Genomic DNA, 12365 nt, shown 5'->3' with positions numbered 1-12365 from the left:
GGCCCAAGGACCACATCACTCACCTGAGTCACTTTGGCTCATACATATGTATTTAAAGATTTTTCCTATATATTTGTATGCAAAACTTTGATCCCCCATGTGACCCCATCCTACCCATGGGAGCCATAATTTTCACAAACTGAAATCTGAAATATGTCAGGAAGCTTTCATGTCAATATCAGCTTTTCTGGCTCAGTGGTTCTTGAGAAAAAGATTTTTAAACATTTTCCTTATATATTTGTATGTAAAAACTTTGATCCCCTATTGTGGCCCCATCCAACACCCGGGGGCCATGATTTGAACAAACTTGAATCTGCATTATGTCAGAAAGCTTTCATGTAAATATCAGTTTTTCTGGATCAGTGGTTCTTGAGAAGATTTTTAAACATTTTCCTTATATATTTGTATGTAAAACTTTGATCCCCTATTGTGGCCCCATCCAACCCCCAGGGGCCATGATTTTAATAAACGTGAATTTGTACTATGCCAGTAAGCTGTCATGTAAATTTCAGCTTTTCTGGCCGAGTGGCTCTTGATTAGAAGATTTTTTAATGACCCCACCCTATTTTTGCATTTTTGTGATTATCTCCCCTTTGAAAGGGACATGACCCTTCTTTTGAACAAACTTGAAAGCCCTTCACTCAAGGATGCTTTGTGGGATGTTTGGTTGAAATTGGTCCAGCGGTTCTTGAGAAGAAGTCGAAAATGTAAAACGTTTATGACGCCGACGACGACAGACAACGGGCAAATTTTGATCAGAAAAGCTCACTTGAGCCTTTGGCTCAGGTGAGCTAAAAATATAAATGCTCACCATTTACGAATATCACAGTTTATCATTCCTGTCGGTGCATGGAGTAAACTGCCAATCTGCAAGATATTTAATTATCAAATACTTTTATGCTATTCTCTAAACTGAGCACACTAAAAACTGTAATTCATATAATACAACACAAGAGATGTTTCTAAAACACATATGACCCCAAGTTGCAAAATTGAAAGGGTTATACCCGTGCCTCATTTAATTGATAGTAGTTACACCAATTCAAAATATTGAGCAGACAATTCCTTCCTATGTCAAGAGTGGACTGACCATGTGACCTAAGAATCAATAGGGGTCATCTACTCCTTATATATGCTGTACAAGTGTACCAAGTTTGTTGTCAATCAACCAATTAATTCGTAAAATATAGGAAACATCCCCCTTAATGTATTGAATAGTATGGAGGAGAAAGCATGGGCAGGAAGATAGACATGAACTCTGATAAGCCATATAGGAGGAGAAACGTTCACAAACTATTTTATACCCTACACCCCTCAGATCCACTTTAACTTTAAGGATAGCAATTGGATCCTCCTGTCCCTACAACTTGCACATCTACAAATGGCATTGAAGCATTGTACAAATTCTCAAGTCTATCAGATAAGCCATATAGGAGAAGTGTTCACAAGGTATTTTAACATCCTCCACCCCTTTTAGATCCACTATATCTTTTAGGAAAAACTTTGGATCCTCCCATTCCGACAATATGCACATCTACAAATGACAATTAAGCATTGTACAAAGTTTCAAGTCTATCCAATAAGCCATATGGGAGGAGAAGAGTTCATAAGCTATTTTACATCTTCCACCCCTCTTAGATCCACTATAACTCTTAGGAAAACAATTGGATCCTCCTGTCCCTACAACTTGCACATCTACAAATGGCATTGAAGCATTGTACAAATTCTCAAGTCTATCAGATAAGCCATATAGGAGAAGTGTTCACAAGGTATTTTAACATCCTCCACCCCTTTTAGATCCACTATATCTTTTAGGAAAAACTTTGGATCCTCCCATTCCGACAATATGCACATCTACAAATGACAATTAAGCATTGTACAAAGTTTCAAGTCTATCCAATAAGCCATATGGGAGGAGAAGAGTTCATAAGCTATTTTACATCTTCCACCCCTCTTAGATCCACTATAACTCTTAGGAAAACAATTGGATCCTCCCGTCCCAACAATATTCACATCTGCAAATGACAATGAAGCATTGTACAAAGTTTCAAGTCTATCTGATAAGCCATATAGGTGGAGAAGCGTTCACAAGATTTTGTGACAGAAGGAAGGACGGACAGAAAGTACAAATACAATATGTCTCCTCCTGGAAGAGGGAAGATATAATTATATGAGTGCATGTTTATATACACACAGCACTAAACATAACTTAAAGTAATTCCACCCTCCTATGATGTCATCAGATTTTGCAAAATCAATGATTTATTTAGATTTATGCATGATAGGAACATAAATTTTGTTAGTCTTTTCCGATAGTTATTGTAAAAAAAACCAACCTGTTAAAACAAGAGGTACTGTGAGCAATGCTCACTAAAAATACCCCTCGCTTACCCCAATCTCCTAAAGGGTGTTGGAAATAGGTAAAACTTCAGTATTATGATCCAAAAGGTATCTAGGAACACATCATCTCCATGCGATGAAAAAAGCCGTTAAAGAATTTAAATGGAAACCATATTGCTACTTTGATGTCCAGTGCGCGTGACCTTTGACCTTTTGACCCCAAAATCGATAGGGAACATCTTCATCCCATGGGTAGTCCATATATATGATATGGTGACGGTAGGTGGAAAGGATAATGCTTTAGAGCCCGGAAACCATTGCGTCTACAGACGGACGGACAGACAGACTGACAACCCGATTCCAGTATACCCCCCCCCAACTTGTTGCGGGGGGTATAATAAACTATTTCAAAAGTTTAAGTTATAGATGAATAATCAATGATACGATTTAAATCAAAATAGATGTGTGTAACATTTCACTATAAAGAGTTGTATGAAAATGTGATTTGTGGAAATAAATAATAATGCTATAATTCTAATTAGAGGCCTGTGATCTTAATCACATCCTAATTAGTGTTAGAGTCAGCCCCCTGAACTGGAGCATATCCTAATTAGTGTTAGAATCAGGCCCGTGAACTGGATCATATCCTAATTAGTGTTAGAATCAGGCCCGTGAACTCAATCACATGCTAATTAGTGTTAGAATCAGGCCCGTGAACGCAATCACATGCTAACTAGTGTTAGAATCAGGCCCGTGAACTGGATCATATCCTAATTAGTGTTAGAATCAGGCCCGTGAACTGGATCATATCCTAATTTGTGTTAGAATCAGGCCCGTGAAGTCAACCACATGCTAGTTAGTGTTAGAATCAGGCCCGTGAACTGGATCATATCCTGATTAGTGTTAGAATCAGGCCCGTGAACTGGATCATATCCTAATTAGTGTTAGAATCAGGCCCGTGAACTCAATCACATTTTACTTAGTGTTAGAATTAGGCCCGTGAACTCAATCAAATTTAATTAGTGTTAGAATCAGGCCCGTGAAGTCAACCACATGCTAGTTAGTGTTAGAATCAGGCCCGTGAACTGGATCACATTTTGATTAGTGTTAGAATCAGGCCCGTGAACTGGATCATATCCTAATTAATATTAGAATTAGGCCCGTGAACTCAATCACATGCTAATTAGTGTTAGAATCAGGCCCGTGAACTCAATCACATGCTAGTTAGTGTTAGAATCAGGCCCGTGAACTGGATCACATTTTGATTAGTGTTGAATCAGGCCCGTGAACTGGATCACATGCTAATTAGTGTTAGAATCAGGCCCGTGAACTCAATCACATGCTAATTAGTGTTAGAATCAGGCCCGTGAACTCAATCACATTTTAATTAGTGTTAGAATCAGGCCCGTGAACTGGATCACATTTTGATTAGTGTTAGAATCAGGCCCGTGAACTGGAGCATATCCTAATTAGTGTTAGAATCAGGCCCGTGAACTCAATCACATGCTAGTTACTGTTAGAATCAGGCCCGTGAACTGGATCACATTTTGATTAGTGTTAGAATCAGGCCCGTGAACTGGATCATATCCTAATTAGTGTTAGAAGCAGGCCCGTGAACTCAATCACATGCTAGTTAGTGTTAGAATCAGGCCCGTGAACTGGATCACATTTTGATTAGTGTTAGAATCAGGCCCGTGAACTGGATCATATCCTAATTAGTATTAAAATCAGGCCCGTGAACTCAATCACATGCTAATTAGTGTTAGAATCAGGCCCGTGAACTCAATCACATGCTAGTTAGTGTTAGAATCAGGCCCGTGAACTCAATCACATTTTAATTAGTGTTAGAATCAAGCCCGTGAACTAGATCATATCCTGATTAGTTTTAGAATCAGGCCCGTGAACTCAATCACATTTTACTTAGTGTTAGAATTAGGCCCGTGAACTCAATCACATTTAATTAGTGTTAGAATCAGGCCCGTGAAGTCAACCACATGCTAGTTAGTGTTAGAATCAGGCCCGTGAACTGGATCATATCCTAATTAGTATTAGAATCAGGCCCGTGAACTCAATCACATGCTAATTAGTGTTAGAATCAGGCCCGTGAACTCAATCACATGCTAGTTAGTGTTAGAATCAGGCCCGTGAACTGGATCACATTTTGATTAGTGTTGAATCAGGCCCGTGAACTGGATCACATGCTAATTAGTGTTAGAATCAGGCCCGTGAACTCAATCACATGCTAATTAGTGTTAGAATCAGGCCCGTGAACTCAATCACATTTTAATTAGTGTTAGAATCAGGCCCGTGAACTGGATCACATTTTGATTAGTGTTAGAATCAGGCCCGTGAACTGGAGCATATCCTAATTAGTGTTAGAATCAGGCCCGTGAACTCAATCACATGCTAGTTACTGTTAGAATCAGGCCCGTGAACTGGATCACATTTTGATTAGTGTTAGAATCAGGCCCGTGAACTGGATCATATCCTAATTAATATTAGAATTAGGCCCGTGAACTCAATCACATGCTAATTAGTGTTAGAATCAGGCCCGTGAACTCAATCACATGCTAGTTAGTGTTAGAATCAGGCCCGTGAACTGGATCACATTTTGATTAGTGTTGAATCAGGCCCGTGAACTGGATCACATGCTAATTAGTGTTAGAATCAGGCCCGTGAACTCAATCACATGCTAATTAGTGTTAGAATCAGGCCCGTGAACTCAATCACATTTTAATTAGTGTTAGAATCAGGCCCGTGAACTGGATCACATTTTGATTAGTGTTAGAATCAGGCCCGTGAACTGGAGCATATCCTAATTAGTGTTAGAATCAGGCCCGTGAACTCAATCACATGCTAGTTACTGTTAGAATCAGGCCCGTGAACTGGATCACATTTTGATTAGTGTTAGAATCAGGCCCGTGAACTGGATCATATCCTAATTAGTGTTAGAAGCAGGCCCGTGAACTCAATCACATGCTAGTTAGTGTTAGAATCAGGCCCGTGAACTGGATCACATTTTGATTAGTGTTAGAATCAGGCCCGTGAACTGGATCATATCCTAATTAGTATTAAAATCAGGCCCGTGAACTCAATCACATGCTAATTAGTGTTAGAATCAGGCCCGTGAACTCAATCACATGCTAGTTAGTGTTAGAATCAGGCCCGTGAACTCAATCACATTTTAATTAGTGTTAGAATCAAGCCCGTGAACTAGATCATATCCTGATTAGTTTTAGAATCAGGCCCGTGAACTCAATCACATTTTACTTAGTGTTAGAATTAGGCCCGTGAACTCAATCACATTTAATTAGTGTTAGAATCAGGCCCGTGAAGTCAACCACATGCTAGTTAGTGTTAGAATCAGGCCCGTGAACTGGATCATATCCTAATTAGTATTAGAATCAGGCCCGTGAACTCAATCACATGCTAATTAGTGTTAGAATCAGGCCCGTGAACTCAATCACATGCTAGTTAGTGTTAGAATCAGGCCCGTGAACTGGATCACATTTTGATTAGTGTTGAATCAGGCCCGTGAACTGGATCACATGCTAATTAGTGTTAGAATCAGGCCCGTGAACTCAATCACATGCTAATTAGTGTTAGAATCAGGCCCGTGAACTCAATCACATTTTAATTAGTGTTAGAATCAGGCCCGTGAACTGGATCACATTTTGATTAGTGTTAGAATCAGGCCCGTGAACTGGAGCATATCCTAATTAGTGTTAGAATCAGGCCCGTGAACTCAATCACATGCTAGTTACTGTTAGAATCAGGCCCGTGAACTGGATCACATTTTGATTAGTGTTAGAATCAGGCCCGTGAACTGGATCATATCCTAATTAGTGTTAGAAGCAGGCCCGTGAACTCAATCACATGCTAGTTAGTGTTAGAATCAGGCCCGTGAACTGGATCACATTTTGATTAGTGTTAGAATCAGGCCCGTGAACTGGATCATATCCTAATTAGTATTAGAATCAGGCCCGTGAACTCAATCACATGCTAATTAGTGTTAGAATCAGGCCCGTGAACTCAATCACATGCTAGTTAGTGTTAGAATCAGGCCCGTGAACTGGATCACATTTTAATTAGTGTTAGAATCAAGCCCGTGAACTAGATCATATCCTGATTAGTTTTAGAATCAGGCCCGTGAACTCAATCACATTTAATTAGTGTTAGAATCAGGCCCGTGAAGTCAACCACATGCTAGTTAGTGTTAGAATCAGGCCCGTGAACTGGATCATATCCTAATTAGTGTTAGAAGCAGGCCCGTGAACTCAATCACATGCTAATTAGTATTAGAATCAGGCCCGTGAACTCAATCATATGCTAATTAGTGTTAGAATCAGGCCCGTGAACTCAATCACATGCTAGTTAGTGTTAGAATCAGGCCCGTAAACTGCATCATATCCTGATTAGTGTTAGAATCAGGCCCGTGAACTCAATCACATCCTAATTAGTGTTAGAGTCAGGCCCGTGAACTCAATCACATCCTATTTAGTGTTAGAGACAGGCCCGTGAAGTGGACCATATCCTAATTAGAAGCCCATGAACTCAATCACATCCTAATTAGAACCCTGTGAACTCAATCAAATCCTTATTAGTGTTGATTCTGTACCTCCAATTACAAAAGATTTTTAATATGCATCTCGGGTACGAGTTAATACTAGGCCTTTAGTAAAAACGAAAGTAAATTGTATGACGTATGCAATTTGTGTGTGTTTGAGTTCACGGAACTTCCGATTGTATCAGTTCACGGGCTTTTTACCACGATTTTTATTGTTTGTAAATTTATATGAAAATGTGGTGTTTTGAATCGTGCTATTATTATTTTTTCGATATAAAGCGTGCTTTGGTGATTATTTTGTATCGAAAGTGCAAAAAGCCAGATATGCATATTCCCGTTAGAGATTTTCGCGCCATTAGTCTGTGACGTCATACGTGTCAATCGCAGTGAAGCGAGAAAGCATGAAAACATTTAAACAAGTTGTGAACAGCACATACTGCAGGCTATTGATACAAAATGGAGAGATTCAACAGTTACAAGTCCCATTATATTGTGTTGTACAGTATACAGCTGTGATAATCAGCACAAAAAGAAAAGTTTCTTTACTTTTACCAATGAGGCAAGTCGGGAGAAATTTTGTGAGCTTAGAACTAAATTTAGAAATACTTCAAACCAACGGAAAACCATCTCAATGACGAACTTACATATTGTATTCTAACCCATTTAATTCCTGATATCGACATTTCTGTTTACAAATTAATAGGCTCGTTGTCCTTCAGACTGGACATAATCAGAGGTTGCCTTCAGTTTGAGAACTCTTATAGCCTACCAGGTATTGAGGCAATCATTGAAGTCGCCGCGGGTCTGGCACCCACAGAAATTTCTGTGTAGCATACACTTTTTATATATATGTACAGTTCTTTGATTTCATATTCAACGATTTAACCCCCCCCCCCATTTACGAAATGACTACACGGTCTATCAGACTATCCCTACCCCCCCCCCCGATTAAAATAGTAAGAAAATGAGAAAGTCGAAAAAATGCCAGTTAATAATCGTCAAGAATGCTGAAATATGGCGGCTTTATTTTAAAAAATGACGGTGCGTGCCAACGTAGTGAGAAAAAAAATTGCAACAATATAATGAATGACAGACCGCCATCCCCCCCCCCCCATTATTTTTTAAAGTAATGAGAGGGACGATTATAAGGTAGAGGTTACGACTATTGGCCCCATCCCCCCCCCCTCTTTTTCTCTCCCACCCTCTTAAACACACACTATACGATTTGAGAAGTCGATAGATTTTCATCAGATTGGTAATTATAAAAGCCGGTTGCCTCCCCCTTCCCCTTTGAAAAATAAAATTATAAATTAAATCGATATCGGTAAATCGACTGTTTCCTTCGACACATTGTAGGTCAATGCATCAATTTAATTAAAAGCAAATTTTTCTACCTTCTCCAGTGTAACGGTTAGAGAAGAATTTATTTTAATTAGATCAGCATTGGCAAGTTGCAAAGATAAAAAAAATTACAATATAACGATTTATAAGAAAAAGAAATTATATCACGGGTTCGATTTTGTGAAAAGGTTCACCCCCCCCCCCGGGAAAAAAATTCTGGATCCGCGCCTGCTAACACTCTACATATACAGACCTCTAATGCTTTAAAAATAACATGATCTACAGGGGAACACAGTCAAAATGTTTGCAAACGAAATGTGTCATTCAGATATTTACCAAAAGTTTCCCTTCTGTGAGCGGGCAGGGGCGTAGCTAGGACTGTTTCAATGTGTAGGCACGTGTGATGAAACTAAAGAAACTAAACCGAGACGCGATGCGCTGAAGGGTTAGGTACAGGAGGGGGTGACCCCTTCTCGCTGGGGGTGGGTCGCGGGGGGTAATCCTCGATTGATTAAATATTGTTTCATGCCCCTCTCGAGAATATTTCACTTATATGGAGACGTCACCACTGCCGGTGAAGGGCTGGAAAATTTAGGCCTATGCTCGGCGCTTATGGCCATTGAGCAGGGAGGGATCTTTATCTTGCCATACCTACTGTGACACGGGACCTGGTTTTTGCGGTCTCATCCAAAGGACCGTCCCATTTAGTCACCTCTTACGACAAGCAAGGGATATTGAGGACCTATTCTAACCCGGATTCCCACGGGATACCACGAGAAAATTTTTGAAATATTAGGACTCGTTTGCACTACTCTGAGCATCAAAATGATTGCAATAGACATTAAATATTGCACAACTTTTGGAAATTTTAAACTGTTAAGTTGGAGAGCGAGTCATTGTGATCACCAAAGTTTAAAAAAATATATATAAACATTATGTAGAATATGTTATAAAAAGAAAAGGTCCGACAGCATAATTTTATATCCGATTTTAAATACTAGAAATATATATGTTTATTTTGCAGACATTTATGGACAAAAATGTGTTTTGAAAGTAAAGGGAAAACATGTGTAGGCACGTGCCTACTGGAGCCTAAAGAAGCTACACCCCTGGCGGGATCTCCGTCCGAGTGGTCAATGTCGATGTAGTATTAGGCTAATATAAATGTTTGCTGAGGGAATTTCTTTAAGATTTGGCTCAGCGGCAGGTTCAAATATGTATGGCGGAATCTTAAATACTAACGGGATGTCATCGATGTCAGAGCATTAATTATCCATTCCGTATAATTTATGACTTTCAATAGAATATATTCACACACATATACATAGCTGCTGCAGCACATTGACACGTATGACGTCATGACGTATCACGTGACTAGATAGCTCATTAGTGACGATTTGAGAAGCAGAAGCTTTGAATATATGCAGATAAAATGCATGCTTATATCAATTATTGGGAGTAACGAAACAATATAACAGCAGAAACGTGCTTTATTAAGGTTACTCCTTCTGATTTTAATTACATTAAAAATCGTGGTAAAAACCCTTTAGAGATCGGACATCGCATATCGACATGTGCCATGAGTCCTGTTCACCTATAGGGGTGATTAAATTGAATAATTCCAAGTATGATGTTTTTGTTATTCATTTATCTACAAAAAATATCGGAGTCTATGTTTTACCAAGTCTTCCGGTAGTTATTTTTATCGGAATCATGAGAATGTCCTATCTAAATTTATTGTCATATTGAGGTGGGGTTGTAGTGACGACACAGGTGCATTTCTCACCGCGTAGACGATTATCAAAAAAGTCATAGGACTCGTGATCGTGCTGCTTATAAAACCATGAGTCCTGTATTCGCTTTAAAAAATCACTATAGTGACAACCCTGATGTGGCATGAAATTGGAAGACTGGATCTAGACCTGCGGTAAACAAGTTGTGGATTAGACTGTTAGAGGTGCGATAATCAAGAGACCTAGACATTGCACCATATGACTTACGTAACATAGTGTCTTGTCCAAACGCTGCCTGTTGACCCTCTAGGCTCAGTAATGATGGGGACAATCATTGATTAAAAAATATATATAAAAAAGAGCACTGCTTCATTATTTTTATTTTAGCTTGTAGGTTTTCATTTTAGCCTGTGGATTTTTTACCCACAGGCTAAAATTAGCCTGTGGTAGAAAAAGTTAATTTCGACCCCTGTCGTTGGATCATGCCTATCGTAGTAAAATTGTCTACTCATGTGTAAACATTTAATGAGTGAGATTATGGGGAACGACGTAAAGATTTAAATCTCACCTGTAACAGACATTGAGACGTACACATCGACTTAGAGAGAGCGGGTACAAGTCTGTAGTAGTATACTGTAACAGACAGAGAGATGTACACATCGACATACAGAGAGCGGGTACAAGTCTGTAGTAGTATACTGTAACAGACAGAGAGATGTACACATCGACATACAGAGAGCGGGTACAAGTCTGTAGTAGTATACTGTAATAGAGAGATGTACACATCGACATACAGAGAGCGGGTACAAGTCTGTAGTAGTATACTGTAACTGACAGAGAGATGTACACATCGACATACAAAATAATACACTAGTCTGGTTATGGATCCTTTTAAATTTAATGAGTGGGCTTATGTGTAAAATTCAATAAGTGGGATTATCTGTAAAAATTCAATGTGTGGGATTATGTGTAAAAATTCAATGAGTGGGATTATGTGTAAAAATTCAATAAGTGGGATTATGTGTAAAAATTCAATGAGTGGGATTATGTGTAAAAATTCAATGAGTGGGATTATGTGTAAAAATTCAATGAGTGGGATTATGTGTAAAAATTCAATGAGTGGGAGTATGTGTAAAAATTCAATGAGTGGGATTATGTGTAAAAATTCAATGTGTGGGATTATGTGTAAAAATTCAATGAGTGGGATTATGTTTATATATTTAATGAGTGGGATTATGTTTATGTTACCCGGATGAATCAGGAACTGTTATGAGCTAGAGTCTGGAAAGAGGAGAGAGAACTGATGTCAACAATCTTTATTGATATCGAGGCGACTTGCATACAAATTAAATTGTCTTAAGTCAACACAAACATAAATCTCAGTTTCAATGCCTAGTGACAAATGACATGTTCAATGGTTAGGGGCAAATGGCATTCCAACTACTACACAGTAAAACATGTCCTCAACTGACTGAATTCACATCAAGAACACTGTAGCATTGAATAAATGAACTATGAAATCATTTGACTGAAAGTATAAACTATGACGGTAATCGAACATTACAGAAAATAGCCCAGTTGCTAAACAATAACAAATACATGGGCGCAGCCATTTTGAAAGAACCCGGATGTGGAAAATGCGGGAAAAATAAGTGATAGTCCCATGTAAATAACTGACTATTATGCTTACTCGCTATAATACTGTGACTAGAATTGTTCCAATGTCTCTAAACTTAAACACTATTGATAAACAGACATAAAAATAAACATCGTTAACTCACACTTGCTTATAATGTTACTAAACTGCAGTCACGTGACCTACAAGCACATGTTTTCAAATTCAACTTTCGGCAGCTCCCTGCTACAGAGTTGCGCATGCGCATTGTAACTTTTTCTTTCGCTTTGAATCCTGAACGGTAAACAAATTCAGTCATGATTGCGCTAGCTATTTTCTGTGTGGTATGTTCCTTTTTAATCATTTGTTAAATTAATATGGTGACGGTGCTACCGTTTGAGCGAGCGCAGCTTCATGTATGTACAGATTAAATTTTGTAATGTTCATGCTTTGATCAGGTTCAATTTAAACCCCGGGCACTGGAAGTTAATGTAAATATATAGTATGTGCATGTATAAAAATATATCCACATTTGGTATGGACCCCCCCCCCCCCCTCCTTTTTTATACATGCACATACTATATATTTACATTAACTTCCAGTGCCCGTGATTTAAACAATATATCTATTGTAATGTTCATGCTTTGATCAGGTTCAATTTAAACAATATCTATTTGCCAAATAATCACATGCATTTTATCTGCATATATTCAAAGCTTCTGCTTCTCAAATCGTCACTAATGAGCTATCTAGTCACGTGATACGTCAT

The 12365-nt window shown here is 38.6% G+C and overlaps 1 long non-coding RNA gene across 2 annotated transcripts in view; it reads right to left on the bottom strand.

Moving 5' to 3' along the window:
- Positions 1–7106, bottom strand: part of LOC125671215 (uncharacterized) — an 11271-nt gene extending 4165 nt beyond the window's left edge. Inside the window, exons 1-2 of one of the 2 annotated variants that reach the window (XR_008798331.1) lie at positions 6969–7106; positions 812–867 (exon numbers count right to left, since the gene is read on the bottom strand). This is a non-coding gene — a long non-coding RNA (uncharacterized LOC125671215). Of the gene's footprint in view, positions 1–811; positions 2341–6968 lie in introns of those variants that run through there. The other variant, XR_008798332.1, reaches the window with a different exon arrangement.
- Between the last annotated feature and the right edge of the window lie 5259 nt (positions 7107–12365).

This window comes from Ostrea edulis, chromosome 9 (assembly GCF_947568905.1).
Source record: "Ostrea edulis chromosome 9, xbOstEdul1.1, whole genome shotgun sequence".
Taxonomy (NCBI): domain Eukaryota; kingdom Metazoa; phylum Mollusca; class Bivalvia; order Ostreida; family Ostreidae; genus Ostrea; species Ostrea edulis.
The sequence above is the reverse complement of the archived record's forward strand: the minus strand, read 5'-3'. Positions and strand labels throughout refer to the sequence as shown.